We start from the raw sequence: 16,404 nt of genomic DNA, 5'->3' as shown, positions 1-16,404 counted from the left end.
GTACACAGACTGTACTATATTCTACTGTAATGACATGGTGAAAATGCATGTGCACCACTTCCCTCTGCTGGATAGACTCAGAGTTGCTCAACTGTGTGCCATTGGCTCTGTACTGCTAACAGCTTGTTTAGATTCTCCTTTAGCTCAAGTGGAAAGGAGCTTGTGCTTTTGCTTTCAGAACATCTTAGTTCTATCCCTACTGCTTTCTTGAGCTTCTGAGCGGCCATTGTATGTACAGTAACTCCGCACTTAAAGTCGTCCTGGTTAACGTTGTTTGGTTGTTATGTTGCTGATCAATTAGGGAACATGCTCGTTTAAAGTTGCCCAATGCTCCCTTATAACGTTGTTTGGCAGCCACCAGCTTTGTCCACCGCTTGCAGGAAGAGCAGCCTGTTGCAGCTAGCTGGTGGGGGCTTGGAACCAGGGTGGACTGGCAGCCTCCCTATCAGCTCCCCATTCCCCTAAGTTCCCTGTGCAGCAGCCGCCCAGCAGGCTGTCAGTTGCCAGCAGTTCAGCTGTCCCTCCCACCACTGCCATGTGCTGCTCCTGCCCTCTGCCTTGGAGCTGCTCCTGGGAGCCTCCTGTTTGCTGTGCAGGGGAGGGGGGAAGCGGGGGGCTAATGTCAAGGTGTCCCCTCCCCCCGCTTACCCGTTTTCCATATAGAGCAGGGTGGGGACAGGACAACAGGGGTCAGGATGGAGGGAGCTTGCTGGCCACAGCTGCTATCTCAACTTCCTGATCTTTTTAAAGGCAGTGTACTTAGAATGGTGTCAGTGTACTTAAAGGGGCAATGCGCATCTCTCTCTCTCTCTCTCTCTCTCTCTCTCACACACACACACACACACACACACACACACGGTGTGTGTCTCTGTCTGCCATGCTATCTCCCCTCCCTCCATTTGTGCTGCCTTGTAGAGTGAGGCTACATTAACAACAATGTGTTAACCCTTGAGGGCTCAGCTGAATGCTATTTCATCATTTAGCAGTAAGGCATTCCCTGGGAAATATTCCACCCTCTTCCACCCTTTGACTTCACCACCTCAACCAAGCTTCACAATCATCATTGCTGCGTACAGTATTAAATTGTTTGTTTAAAACTTATACTGTGTGTGTGTATGTGTATGTGTGTATAGATATAGTTTTTTGTCTGGTGAAAAATTTTTCCCTGGAACATAACCCCCCTAATTTACATTAATTCTTATGGGGAAATTGGATTTGCTTAACATCGTTTCACTTAAAGTCGCATTTTTCAGGAACATAACTACACTGTTAAGCGAGGAGTTACTGTATGATAATGACAAGTACCATGGAGTTCCTGGACAGCCACAGATTTGTTATAACATCATGCATTAATAATGTCCTTTAGAGACTGAATTGAGCTAAATTGTGTTTTATTTCAACCTCATTAAAATTACACAGCAGCATTTCCCATCATCACTGATTGACTCTCATCATTTTATTCTTCTTTTGCAGAGCTTGGCACCAAGCATTTAATTAAGGGATATTTCTAACTCCAAAAGTCTATGTTAAATGAGGCCAGATCTCCCTGAAGAAAGAACATAATGCCTTACATTGAGATGAGGGGGACACCCAGGTGTCTGGGGTAGTGACACAGACACATAGACTGGATTCCATGCACTCTGTTATAATAAAAAGACAGAAAATCAACAGCCTTCTGGACAAAAAGAATGGTCCAGATCCTCAGTGGATATATATCAGCCTAACTCTATTGACATTGATGGAGCTTAGCTGCTTGATGGCAGCTGAGGATCTGGCCCAGCTGAGAGCTGTCTCTAAAAAATCAAAGCTGTAGCCCTTCACCCGAAAGGCCCCGCCCCATCGCTGCTGTGCCATCACTTGTTTGTGTTGGGCCTGGGGCTTCCTTCACGTCATTGCTCCTTTGAAGCTAATGCAGTCACCCCAGTGTAAAACAGTGGGAGAAGAGACTCAGGCTTGTGTTAAATGTAAAGCCTGATCTTGCAACTCTTGCCTTTGGGAATAATCCCATGGACCTACTCACACAAAAGTCCTGATTCGCTACTGCCTGGCGCCTTGTGTAGTTATTTACACCTGTGCAGAGAGGGTGTAAATGACTGCACAAGGTGCATACCAGGGCAGGGTAAGGCCCAGGGTCTTTTAATTGTCTGGATCATTTTTGATGCTTTAGAAATAATAAAAAAGTAATAAAAACTGAGTGAAGTTGGCTCCTGCCCCTTTCCTTCAGAATTTGAAGATGATTATACTTGTTCTAGATCTATAAGGTTTAAATGCTGTAAAAACTAACCTCTTTTGTAATATTTTAATGAACCTTATTTATCTTAGATTATACCTGTAGTAAAGTTAATGGATCATGGAACAATCCTAGGGAACATTTTATATATCATTATTCTATAGGGGTGACACTTTGGTATGAATTATTCTGGCTAGCCAATGGAGTTTACATCAGGTTTACACCTGGGTAACAGGTTATAGGTCTGATTCTTTACTTGGTTACATGAGTTTTATGTTACTCTAACTCCAGTGAAACCAAGGGAGTTATCCCTGCCTAAAATTGGTGTAACAGAGCAGAGAATCAGGCTCTAGAATTTGGCTTGCTGTGTTCATGGGATTACTCCAGATGTACATTGGTTTAACTGAGAGCAGAGTCTAGCCCATTGTCTTCAGGATATTTTCTAGATTTACTATGGTGTAAAGGGAACAGAGTCCAGCCCACTGGTTTCAGAGGAGTTAATACAAATTCACACGGGTCTAACTGGGATATGAATCTGGTCTCTGGATCATTCAGTTTCCGCATCTTCCCAAGCACTTCATAATCTCAGCTACAAGGAGAATGATATGACCCTTTTTATGTCCCTCTTGCTTGGAAGGGTCTGCTTTTATTGTCACGCTTCATTCTTTAGAAGAGCAAAGCCAGTTAAAAATATTTACAGTGCTATCTCATGAGGAAAAACTTTATGACATTGGGGCAAGTGCACTCAGCATATATGCTGGTCGATACCCAGACTGGCGGGAGAGTGGCTCTTTTTCCTTCTCTCATTGTCTGCCAAATGGTCTGGGACTAAACATTCCCTCGATGAATGATCCCGGTCTCACAGGTTTTAGTCCATTACTTTAATGGTAGTTATTCGTCAGTGATGAACCATGCAGTTAACTTGCTGGAGACAGCATGGCTAATTGAAGATGAGGCAAGAGGTTATTTTAATATTATTATTTTGCCTCCATTTGCTTTCAGTATCTCCTTACTCCTTGGTGAGATCTGATATAAGTTTTAATTACCTCTGAGAACAATAACTTTATAAAGGCCCTAGCTCTTTGTCTGAAGTAGTTTTCCTGGAGATTAGATATACTGTAAGTTTCCGGTCTCTAAAGAAAGCTGAGTGGGAACAAGGTTGGCAAAGATGGTAAATTCTCATTACCCACTGATATCTTGGGGTAGTAAATTTTGAAAACTTTTTTCCCACATGCCTATTCTGGACAACCTGTCTCATCTTTTCTATCTATTGTAAGTTCTTCTAAGGTACCGCTCTCTCAGGTGTTTAAATGCCACATGCAGAACAATGTAGGTAGCATTATTAATGTTCCAAAGAAATAATCTCAGCTGTCCATCTCATCACGTTTGGGATGTGCTTTCTCTTCTTCCCTTTCTTACCTCACGTTTCAACTTACTCTCCTCCTCTCTCTCTCATCTGTCCCTTAGGTAGATGATACTGCAGTAACGCTTTCGAAAAAAGTAGGGCTTGCATTTTGATCTGAACACACTCAGGTTTGGACTCAGTCCAATCTATCACACTGTGATATCAGTACTAGGGCCCAGATACCATGTAAACTCTTCTCAACCTTATATACAGCAGTGTTATCACCCAACTATAATGTAGCAAGATGTTAGAGAAGATACAGAAGAATCTTCTTCAGGAAGGCTAATCTAGAGAGCTGGTTAAAAAATGATATATATGTTTTGCAAAATCTTTCAAAGTTGTTTCCAGTTTCAGGGATCAAAATGGACATGTGCTTTCAATATTTTTTCCACTGGAAATTTTACTGAAAAGTTCTTGAAATTGAAATCAAAATTTTTGGTTCACCAAAAAACAGGTTGTTTGGCAAATAGAAATGTGTTGGTAACTATTGCAATAATGATTCAGAGACTGTTTTTTGATTAAGAAAAACTTATGCAAAATTTAGTGGAAATTTTTTAAATAGTCAACATTTTTTGGTTACAAAAATAATTTTTGCAAAAAAACCCAAGACATTTTTAATTAAAAAAGTTTGTATAGGAAACATTTTGACCAACTTTACAGTAAATACTGTACCTCTGGAAAATGGGGAACTGATTTGGATAAAATAAGAATGGACTTAAATTCTAACTCCAGGCTCACATCCAGCCTCTCAGGAAGTTCAGAAATAAAGGGGAGGAAAGACATTTCTGAACTTTTTTTGATTTTTGTGCTGCCTTTGCACATTCAGCCAGAACTGCTGCATTGCCCTGGTCTTGCAGGATTTCCTGCATACCCCAATGTGTCAGGAATCGCAAGAGAAATCTTATTCTCCAAAGATTTCCAGCCCAAATTTTGCAAATTCAGTGGCTAAGATTTTCATATCTGCTTAAAGGATATCTAATTCCCATTTACAATGAATGGGAATCCCTTAAATGGCTTTGAAATTCCCTGCCAAGCAGTTTTTAAAAGCAGTCCAACTTCTGGATACTTTGCTGAACCTCTGGCCCTTTTGATGTTAGCCTGTCACTAATGCCAAAGTTAAGTCTCTGAGCCTTTCTGGACCTGCCCTATAATTCTGAGAAGGCCCAAGTGTGGTAGGTGCAGGGTGGGACAGTTGACATTGCAATGCGGAAGTGCCCACTACTGTGAATAGCACCCCCCACCACTTTTATCCCTCACTCCAAAATCTTGCCAACCCCGTTCAGCACGTTGTTCTTTTTTCCCCTTCCATATACAATATTCTAAAGAACTGCTGCAGAAAAATAGAGCACTTCATGGGTCTCTCACAACCAGCAGGGTGGTTGCTATGGAGACTGCAGATGAGGCAGCAGAGTTATAGGGCCGGCATAAAGGGAAGGGTTGATTTTGAGAGCAGCTCTGAGCTCTACCTGTTGTCACTATTTATAGGTGGCAATCAGTAATACCATGCAATGAAATGACCACTCTGGCTTAAAATCACACCTTTCCTCTCTAACACATCAGTATCCTGGGTCTTCTTTCATTTGGGAGTCGCCTGGTATCACTGTTGAGGCCAGAATGAGTCACTGAGTACAGAAAGGTCACGGGGCTTGCCGGACAATAGCCAGTAAAAGGGCAGCAGCTAAAATTCAGGTGGCCAAGTGATGGTGAAAAAACAACCATGATTCATTTAAAATGGAAGAGTCCAAATTAAATATATGACCTCCCTGTCTGGGAATCTAGCAGGAAAACTTTGTCCTGCATACGCACTTCACTAGAGCTGGTTGAAATTTTTCCGACAAAACGTTTCTCCTATCAGCAAATGCCGATTGGATGGGATCAACATTTTTCGTGGGAATGGGTCGATTCCATCTAAACATTCAATAGACATCAGGCAGGCAGGCTGCTTAGTTTCCTAGGAGCTCTCTCCCACTCTTCCAGGCTTTCCAGTTCTGATACAGCCTGCCTGGTGGGTTGCCTGGGAGCTTGGACAGAAATTTTTGAAAAATTCTATTTTGGTTCTTCTGAAATGGAAGTTTTTGAAACTCTCCCTCCCCAAGCAAATGTTGCAAGTCTGACTTCTCATTCCAATTCACAATTACTTTTTTTTTCTCCCCAGAATTGTGAAATTTTCCGTGGAAGGGAAATTCCAATTCCTACACAGCTCTACACTTCTCCCACCATTACATCATAGCCACTCCTGGGATGGAACACATCAACAATTTAACAATGCACTACAACACTACACAACATCTTAGGACAGAAAGTGAAGGGAAATTCTATATCCAACTCTTAGGCTGCCAGGATCTCATCTCTGATGGCTTGAGCTGGAATTTGATCATGGTCATATAAACATCCTAATCCTACATAAAGTGCCACGGACTCTTTAATGACCAAACAGTCAGTGCCTTGGTTTGACATCTCAGCCAAACAATGGTGCATCCAGGAGTAAAATGCCCCTTAACATAATGCTGGGCCAGTAGACCAATAATGACTTAGGGTATATCTACACTGTGCCAGCTGACTCATGCTCACAGGGCTCGGACTAAGGGGCTGTTTAATTGCGGCACAGATGTTTGGGCTGGAGCCAGAGCCCTAGGACCTGTTGGTCCTGCTTTGAGCAGGGGATTGGACTAGATGACCTCCTGAGGTCTCTTCCAACCCTAATTTTCTATGATTCTATGACCCTGTGAGGTGGAAAGGTCCTAGAGCTCAGGCTGCAGTCCAAGCCCAAACATCTACACCGCAATTAAACAGCCTCTTAGCCCAAGTCCAGTGAGTTGAGTCAGTTGGCACAGGCCAGCCGCAGGTGTCTAATTGCAGTGTAGACATACCCTTAGAGGGAAGGGCACCATCCAGTGAATCAACACCATTTACCTGTGCCATGCCTACGTATTCTGTGTACATTTCCCATCTTGTTCCTGGATGGATTTCAGTTTATTCAGCCATTAATCTGGGACCTCTCATTCCCTACTTGATTAATTCAAAATAACTCCATAAAATAGTCAAGAGGGAGCTCTCCAGACCTCTGCCACTCCCTCTCCCCAAAGGAGCAGACAATGAAACAGGAGACCTGAACCATTGCTGCTGTGCATCCAGAAAGAGTTTCTATATCCCTGTCAGTGTGAAAAAATGGTCACTTGGCTAATTCAGTGTGACATGCGTCTGCTCCCTCCCCAATTATCTGGTCATATCAGCTGCAATTTACAAGCTAAAAGGAATCTGTCACTATCCAGAGTCCTGCAGGGTCAGCCAGGGCTAAGAGGGGCCTGGTCTTTTTACTTTTCATTCATTGGCATCTTTGGAGTGGAATGCACTTTGGCCTCAGCGGTTATGCCCCACTGGCTGCCTCCTTTTCTTATCAGTCTCGTTCAGTGTGGAGCATTTATGTTTTTGTTACCTTAAATAATAGGAAGTGTAACTGTTAGATGGGTAAGTGGAGTTCATACTGAGTACAAGCAATTTGTCCTTCAGAGGAATTGTCGCTTGCTTCCAGGAAGGTCATGATCAAGAGCAGCTCAGCACAGGGAAGAACACTAGGCAGCTCAGCACGGGGTGCAGGGCAAATGGGCATAGTGCCAGCCTGGGCAGGGCAGGAAGTGGATAACACTAGATAGATCAAGTAGCAGGACAGGGCTGGAGGGAGGTAACACTAGGCCGCTCAGAAAGTGGGTCAGGGCAGGAGGAGAATAACCATAGTCAGGAATGAAGGATGGGTGTTAGGGCAGCAGGAGGGTAATATCAGCCTGGTAACTGAGTCAGAGTAAAAGGGTGAGAGGAGAAGGGGTGCGGGGTAACACCAGAGTGACAGGGCCTTGGGAATTTTGGCAGTGCCAGGCAGAAGTCAGCTTGTGGACACAGCACGAGAAGGGTGGCAGTGAGCAATCGTTAGAGCAGAAGGAAGGCAACACTGCACCTGGCAGTGAGTTGCTTCTCTCTTCCAGTGCATGAGTGATCGGGCGAGCGGCAGAGCTCCTTCGAACATTGCTCTCAGTGCCTCAAACCCTGGTACCAACTGGGCCTATGCCAGATGCTGCCACCTCCAGCCCCTGGTGAGCTACACTGCAGTGAATCCACTGCAGCCTCATCCTGGGCTGTTGTGAGGATTACGTTTTGCACCGTGCCTCAAAAATATAAAGTGCTGAGGCACTTTGTCTTTTGAACTACAGAGGTTTAAGAAGCATTATTTTATTTTGAAGGTACTTGTCTCTAAATTCAATATGAACAGAACATTTTCCCAGCAGGATCTCCCATTAATACCAATGTCTCTGATACCAGTGGCCTGAGGTTTTCTTATCTGATTTAATTCCAGGCAGAAGAAAAAGCAAACAATATTTAATTGCTAAGGATATAAAGTAAAAGCCTGAAGTGGTAGCTTTCACTTAAGTTATTGGAATAACATAAGCAATTTATGTTCACAGAATGATAGAAATCAGAAATGGAAAAGATCAGTTGTAACATCTCAATTTACCCTGATGACATGGACAGTGGGTATAATAGGCTGGGGAAGGCTAAGCCTCCCCTAAGCCAAGCCCTGGCTCCGCCCATGCTCCACCCGAGTTCAGCTCCGGCCGGAGGTCAGCAGGCCAGTGCTGGTGCCGGTGCTGAGGCAGGACAGTGACCCAGTGCTGGGGCCAGGCTGACACTGGGGGCAGCCGATGGCCTGGTGCTGTGGTCGGGGCTGAGGGAGGCCTCGGACGGTTCGGGCAGGATCTTCCAGCGGTGTGGGGGCACTCGGGTCTTCGGCGAACAAGGGGTGCTTGGGGCTCCGGTTGCAGGGAGGGCACTCGGGGTCCCAGCAGACGGGGGCTGGTAGGGGTGGGGCTGGTCGGGGCGGGGCCATGTGTCTAGCCTCCCCAAAGGGCGGGGGAGGGCTCCCGTGCCACCCATGTCTCAGGACCAAAGCTGAGTGACTACTGCAAAATATTCCTAGCAAATATTCAGTTCAAATTTTCCAACATGTTAACTCCATCTGTGTCTCACTGAGTGAAATTCACCCCTGTGCAGGGTACTAGCATAAAGCCTGGGACCTACCACTTACATCCCACATAAGCACCTGGGGATGAGCTCTTAATTCTGCAAACTTAGTGTTTTCTTAACACTGTTTTTTTAATGGCATTGCCTAGAGCAGTGGTTCCCAAACTTGTTGCGCCGCTTGTTCAGGGAAAGCCCCTGGTGGGCCGGGCCGGTTTGTTTACCTGATGCGTCCGCAGGTTCGGCCGATCGCGGCTGCCAGTGGCCGCGGTTCGCTGCTCCAGGCCAATGGGAGCTGTTGGAAGCGGCAGCCAGTATGTTCCTCGGCCCGTGCCGCTTCCAGCAGCTCCCATTGGCCTGGAGCACCGAACTGCAGCCACTGGGAGCCGCGATCGGCCGAACCTGCGGACGCGTCAGGTAAACAAACCGGCCCGGCCTGCCAGGGGCTTTCCCTGAACAAGCGACGCAACAAGTTTGGGAACCACTGGTCTAGAGTATTATTGTTAAAGAGAAAGGAAATTCCATTAGCTGGAAATATTTGGCTAAACACCTACAGAATGTCCCACCTCATGCAAAGCATGCACCCGCAAAGCAAATGCTCCTGTGACGCACCATCTCAGTCACTGTGCTCAGTGAAGCAAAGGACCCTGTGGATCCCTGCCTCACTTACCATGCTCTGCTGCTCAGTGAGGCAAGGGCTTCTGTGGATGACCCCCTGAATACCCAGCTTATATCAGTTACAACTCTGTGTTGGGCAAAAATACATCTATTACCATGTTATTCAGTGTTAGTCTTCCATTGATCCAACAGAAGTACCCAGGCTCTGACCAGAAGTGGAGCACCCTCTACTTACCACATCCTTGGGTTAATTATACCTGGGACTTACTGCTCAATAGCTGATTATGCCAAAATGCCAAATGACCCTTGATTCCTTCCTGAATACTGGAAGAAAATGGATGCAAACCCTTCAGCTATGAATGGTGGCACTGAAAGTAGCAGCCCTTATATGTATTTGGTTGGGGTTGGGGGGGTCGGCAAAGAGAGCAAAATAGCTTCAGCTTCTATTTCCATTTTAAAATGAAGTTTGCCTTCAAACAGCACATGATACGATTAATCAAGGTGTTCGGCTTGTACCTCAGAGCAGTGCAAATCCAACATGTATATTCCAGAGTGTGAAGAACCAGACGTACATCTCATTAATAAATACTTTCTCCCTTATGTCCAAGAGTAAAAACTGAAAAGAAGCCGAGCCCTTTTGCTAGTGACTTGATTTGTTTTAATTTACAAGGTATTGATGTGCAACTACCATACATTCTCCCAATTCTCATGATCATTCGCAGAATAACAAAGGTATTCTAATAAAGCGGCTCATGCTTTATGGGTGACGTACATCTGCACACCACTTTAGTCCTGAGGCCTATGCAGACGCCTACTGAGGATTTAAAGAAGGCCTTGTGTGCAATGGTGTGACGCTACCCAGCGGTACTCAGGGTTGTGTGGCACCTCCCCACCGCCTTTGTCCATGAATCAATTCCCTGAATCCACCAGCCTCTGTCAGCACAAGCACTACATTCCAGGCCTCCGCAGGCCTCGCACTCTGTGTGTGGGTAGTGATAGGCACACACCAACCCCCAAGTCCTCACAGCATTCCCTGCAGTGTCCAGCCCCTTCTCCACCAAACACTCACAGAACTACCAGGCCTGCTGTTCCCAAAAGAACAGGACACACCAGCTTGTGAGATGCAGCTCAGGACCAACATTTTGCTAAACATGCAGCACTCAGATATATTTATACAGAAAACAAGAATATGTTGATTATCAAAGAACTGAGATTCAAATATTAATGAGTAAGAACATTGGAAACAAGTGGTTATATGTAAAACGAAATCATAACACGCTTTCTAGAGACTAAACTTAACTAGCAGATTAAATGTTTCCTGTCTAAAGAAAATTTATCTCACCCGAAGTTCTCTTCAGTGTTTTCAACCAAAGGTGGCTGAGACCCCTTTTAGCATGAAGCAAAACTTCTGTCTTTTTACTTCCTCAGAGCAGAGTGTCTGGGCACCCCCTTAGTCTCCCCAAATATAATCCAGCAAACCTCTTAAGCGCACCCACCAGATGAGGTTCTCCCTCCCATGCTGTTTTTCTGTGTTGCTCATTCTTCTTTCTGAAGTTTTTACAGTCCTTCATTTACATTCAGTTCAGACCGGTGATATGAAGCCCTTTGTGAATGAGACAATACTCAATTTACATGTGAACAGATAGGTTAATAAACCTCTCTTGTCTGCCAGAAAACTTGTTTTTCACCTTTTGCTGGTGACGTGTATCTATAGATGTTAAGAACATATGTTCAGTATGTACATAACTCCTTACATAGCATCTGTACATACATTTCACCATGATTTTGATGCCCACAATGACAAACGTTTTTACTCAAGACCTCACCTGACACTTATTGGTGAGCTAGAATGTACTCACCAGATTCATGAGATGCCTGTAACCCCTCTGCATTCCCTTGCCAGCTGGCATTAAGAGGCTGTTGGGTCATGGGTGGTTGCTATCTCAGCTTTGTAAAGTGATTTGAGCTCCACGGATGAAAAAGTGCTTCAGAAGAGATAAATATTATCATTGAGCATAGAATCTCAGGATTGGTAGGGACCCCAGGAGATCATCTAGTCTAACCCCGTGCTCAAAGCAGGACCAATCCCCAGTTTTTGCCCCAGATCTCTCAATGGCCCCCTCAAGGATTGAACTCACAACCCTGGGTTTAGCAGGCCAATGCTCAAACCACTGAGCTGTCTCCCCCCTCCCTGGAGTGATACACCAGAGATTGAACTGGAGACCTCCAAAACTAAAAGCAGGTGCTGCTCCAGCCTGAATGAAAGACTCAAAGCTCTTAGCTAGGGCTGTCCCAGATTCATAGCCTCAGTAGTTCAGGCACAGAGGTGGCCCTGAAACACCCACCCACCAATGGGCTACAGTAGCCCTGGGTGAATTTTACCCTTCCTGAATATTAAGGCAAAGTGTAATAGCTCCTGGCATTCAGAATTCCAAGACACAACATTTACCACAAAGCAAATTCCCAGGCTTTGCCAGTGGAGGCCAGTGGACACCTTCTTGGCTCTTCTCCATTACAAGGTTTCAGAGTAGCAGCCGTGTTAGTCTGTATTCGCAAAAAGAAAAGGAGTACTTGTGGCACTGAATGAAGTGATGGCACTCCGATGAAGTGAGCTGTAGCTCATGAAAGCTTATGCTCAAATAAATTTGTTAGTCTCTAAGGTGCCACAAGTCCTCCTTTTCTCCTTTGCAAGTAATTCACTGCATATTCTGCATTTCATTGAGTGGCTCCTCTGACAGTTAATTAAAAGACAAGCTGTAGGCAGATAGTGAGCACAGATCATTAGTTTGTCTATGGGCTAAGACTGAGGGTATGTCTACACTACGAAATTAGGTCGAATTTATAGAAGTCGGTTTTTTAGAAATCGGTTTTATATATTCGAGTGTGTGTGTCCCCACAGAAAATGCTCTAAGTGCATTAAGTGCATTAACTCGGCGGAGTGCTTCCACAGTACCGAGGCTAGAGTTGACTTCCGGAGTGTTGCACTGTGGGTAGCTATCCCACAGTTCCCGCAGTCTCCGCTGCCCATTGGAATTCTGGGTTGAGATCCCAATGCCTGATGGGGCTAAAACATTGTCGCGGGTCGTTCTGGGTACATATCGTCAGGCCCCCGTTCCTTCCCTCCCTCCGTGAAAGCAAGGGCAGACAATCGTTTCACGCCTTTTTTCCTGAGTTACCTGTGCAGACGCCATACCACGGCAAGCATGGAGCCCGCTCAGCTCACTGTCACCGTATGTCTCCTGGGTGTTGGCAGACGCGGTACTGCATTGCTACACAGCAGCAGCAACCCCTTGCCTTGTGGCAGCAGACGGTGCAATAGGACTGGTAGCTGTCATCGTCATGTCCGAGGTGCTCCTGGTCGCCTCTGTGAGGTCGATCAGGAGCGCCTGGGCAGACATGGGCGCAGGGACTAAATTTGGAGTGGCTTGATCACGTCATTTTCTTTAGTCCTGCAGTCAGTCCTATTGAACCATCTTATGGTGAGCAGGCAGGCGATACGGATTGCTAGCAGTCCTATTGCATCATCTTCTGCCGAGCAGCCATGAGATGTGGATGGCATGCAGTCCTTCTGCACCGTCTGCTGCCAGCCAAAGATGTAAAGGATAGATGGAGTGGATCAAAACAAGAAATAGACCAGATTTGTTTTGTACTCATTTGCAAACCCCCTCCCCCCCACCCCCACCCCGTCTAGGGGACTCATTCCTCTAGGTCACACTGCAGTCACTCACAGAGAAGGTGCAGCGAGGTAAATCTAGCCATGTATCAATCAGAGGCCAGACTAACCTCCTTGTTCCAATAAGAACAATAACTTAGGTGCACCATTTCTTATTGGAACCCTCCGTGAAGTCCTGCCTGAAATACTCCTTGATGTAAAGCCACCCCCTTTGTTGATTTTAACTCCCTGTAAGCCAACCCTGTAAGCCGTGTCGTCAGTCGCCCCTGACTGCGTCAGAGCAATGGCAAACAATTGTGCATCTGAGTTGAGAGTGCTGTCCAGAGCAGTCACAATAGAGCACTCTGGGATAGCTCCCGGAGGCCAATACCGTCAAATTGTGTCCACAGTACCCCAAATTCGACCCGGCAAGGCCGATTTAAGCGCTAATCCACTTGTCAGGGGTGGAGTAAGGAAATCGATTTTAAGAGCCCTTTAAGTCGAAATAAAGGGCTTCATTGTGTGGATGGGTGCAGGTTTACATCGATTTAACGCTGCTAAATTCGACCTAAAGTCCTAATGTAGACCAGGGCTGAAAGATCATCCTGGCCCTGCAAAATTAGCACCAGATGTCCGAGCAAATCTCCAAGTAGATAAAGCTCATGTCCTCTGGCAGCAGGTCTCCTCTGCTGTCAAATCCATTGCTGTGCTATAATCTAGTCAACAGTAGCAGTGCTGACCAGCTGCAGCCTCTCACTGTACAGTGTCACCTAAGCTTAAAAAAATGCCATCAATGTAAAGCAGCCTGAGAGATGACACATCAGACACCAAACCACCTGCAACATTTTCACTGGCTTCCTAGATCAAAGCAAAATTTGTTGTATTATGTTAAAATAAAGTGAGTTTGGTGCTGGTGAATGGTGCCAGATAAAGAGAACTGCGGGTAGAAGTTTCTGTCCACAGAACAGCTAAAGCGTGGCCAGTGACAGTGTCCAAATCCACCAATCAAATTGGCCAATGATGCTAAAATTAAAATAATACTCATACTAATACCCAGCTCTTATATAGCACTTTTTTATCAGCAAATCCCACAGTGCTTCACAAAGGAGGCCAGTATCATTATACCCATTTTACAGATTGGGAAACGGAGGCCCTGAACGTAGACTTGACTTGCCCAAGGTCACCCAGCAGGCCAGTGCCAGAGCCAGGAATAGGACACCTTTGTGATTTCTCCCATGTTGCCTACATGCTTGGAAGGATCTCCCTGTAAACATCTTCAAAGCTACCTCATTCAAATCCTCTCTTACAACCCGCTTTGCCGGCTTGCTTACAAGAACTTGACAGTAGTGGAGCAATGGGTGTGCTGATACTAGTGCTGATCCTGATGAGCAGTGCTGACTATTTCCTTGTGCTCTCTCGTTGGTCTGTCTGTACCCATCTGTTGTCTCTTGTTTTAGACGGTAAGCTTTTTAGGGCAGGGTCTGTCTTTTTGTTCTGTATAGCGCCTAGCACAATGGGGGCCTGGTCCATAGTGCCTCGGTGCTATGGAAATATAAATAAGAAATAATAAAAACAACATCATTGCCCACCAATATGTTTCAATGCTGCCCTTGGAGAGACCATCTCTAGTGGTAAGATTGGAGTTCAGTTTCCAGGACCTTTCAAGCCTTGGTGAAAAAATAATTCTGTTTTTCCCTGCCAAAAGCATTCTTCAGTGATGCAATAGCTTGGTCCACCAGAAGTGACACCCCCATCTGTACTAGTAAAAAATGCAGTGGCCATACAGAATGAAGCGGAGCAGTCTCTGTGCTCTTTGGTCAAAGTAGAGGGATAACAACAAACTGGCAAAAAGACGTGCAAGTGAACAAAAGGGGTCACGTTGTTATGACAAACTTAAAGAAAAATAAAACAGAGGAAAGAGGAAGATACGGTGTTGTTGTAACTGCTGTTCTTGTGGCTGAAAATTCAGCTAGCTGACTGGAAAAAAACACAACAAAAGAAAAGAAAAAGCTTTGAACAGCTTGGAGGAGTTAAAAGCATCAATAAGTGACTGATTTCTGTGTCCCGAGAAAGAAATAACCCAAGGAAACAGCTTGGCTGAGTATCTACTAGGCAGCTGAGAAAGCAAAGAGTAGCAAAGTATTTTGATGGGTACTTTTTATGGGGGGAAATAACAACATATGGGCAAAGAGATGATAGAAAAAGATTAGATCGGAGCGAATATGGGGAAGGACTACTGGAACACTTTTGTACCTAATACAATAGAAGGTGGTAAGAAAAGAAACAGATTTGAGTTATACCGGCATAAAACTAGAATAATACAGTGGTGAATCAAGTCTGCATCCAGTCTTTTGTCTGTATGTGAAGGGAAAGCATATAGGGTCACAGCCACAGCTAAGAGGGGGCCACAAGAAAGTTAGTTATGGCTCCCCCATCCTGGGTCCCCCACCTAAGCCAGCTCTGGCCCTGGCCCCAGAGTAGCCAAAAAGATGTTTTGTTTCATTGGCTGGTTGACTGGCTATGGCACCAAGGGACCATGTGCTAATTAGTGATCAAAGAAGCACACTGCACTCTAACCAGAGCCTTCTCTGTCTGGACAGACCCTTTATATCACGGTTGGGGGGCGGGGGGAGGGTGCAGGGTTGGAGCAGCTTGACCAGCTCTGTGACTGCTGGGGACTTTCCCATGCTTGGTGAATTGTCAGCTGTGTCCTTGCAGCTGCTTTCCTTTCCTTTTGTGCACCTGAAAGGTACAAAGGGAGCAGAGCGGGGGACCAGTGTCTGGCCCATAGGGGCTGATTCTCCCCTGCCTAGCAGCTTGTGCAGCCAATTACACCTGTGCCAAGTGGGTGTAAAATGCTGCCGAATCAGAATTCCCCAGTGTAAATGATTACGCCAGGTACAAGGCGGTGGAGAATCAGGCCCATTGTTAGTACCTTAGTGACCCCAAATGTTCCATCATCAAAACGTTAAGAAAAAAAGATGTAAATTCGTTAAAATACACCTGGTGCAAGAAACACTGATAATAGCTTATGTGTCAAATTCTCAGCTGGTGCAAATCAATGTAGCTCTATGGAAGTCATGGGTGCTATGCTGACTTATATCAGCTGAGGATGTGATCTGAACTGTTTAAATTTCATCAGAAGAAACAAAAAACCCAAGTGAACCTTTGATACTATTCTTAGCAGAGCTAAGAAAGATTGCAGAGAGTTGCCAGTTTTAGACAATTTTTGGAGGCAGCTTTATGGGACAGATTTGTGTGTGGGATACATTCATCTGCAATACAAAGGGAGCTACTAGCAAAAGCAGACCTTACACCAAGCAAGGCTGTGAACACAGCTGTCAAGCATAAGATTGCCGAGAAACAAGCAAATGAGTTAAAAATGTGCAGTGCCCCAATTCACAAGATAAACTCAAAGCAACTATGTTTTCACTGCGGTAAACATGACTACTCAGTTGATGTATGCTATTATAGAAATGCGAAATGTCA

This window comes from Natator depressus, chromosome 3 (genome assembly GCF_965152275.1).
Source record: "Natator depressus isolate rNatDep1 chromosome 3, rNatDep2.hap1, whole genome shotgun sequence".
Taxonomy (NCBI): Eukaryota; Metazoa; Chordata; order Testudines; family Cheloniidae; genus Natator; species Natator depressus.
The sequence above is the reverse complement of the archived record's forward strand: the minus strand, read 5'-3'. Positions refer to the sequence as shown.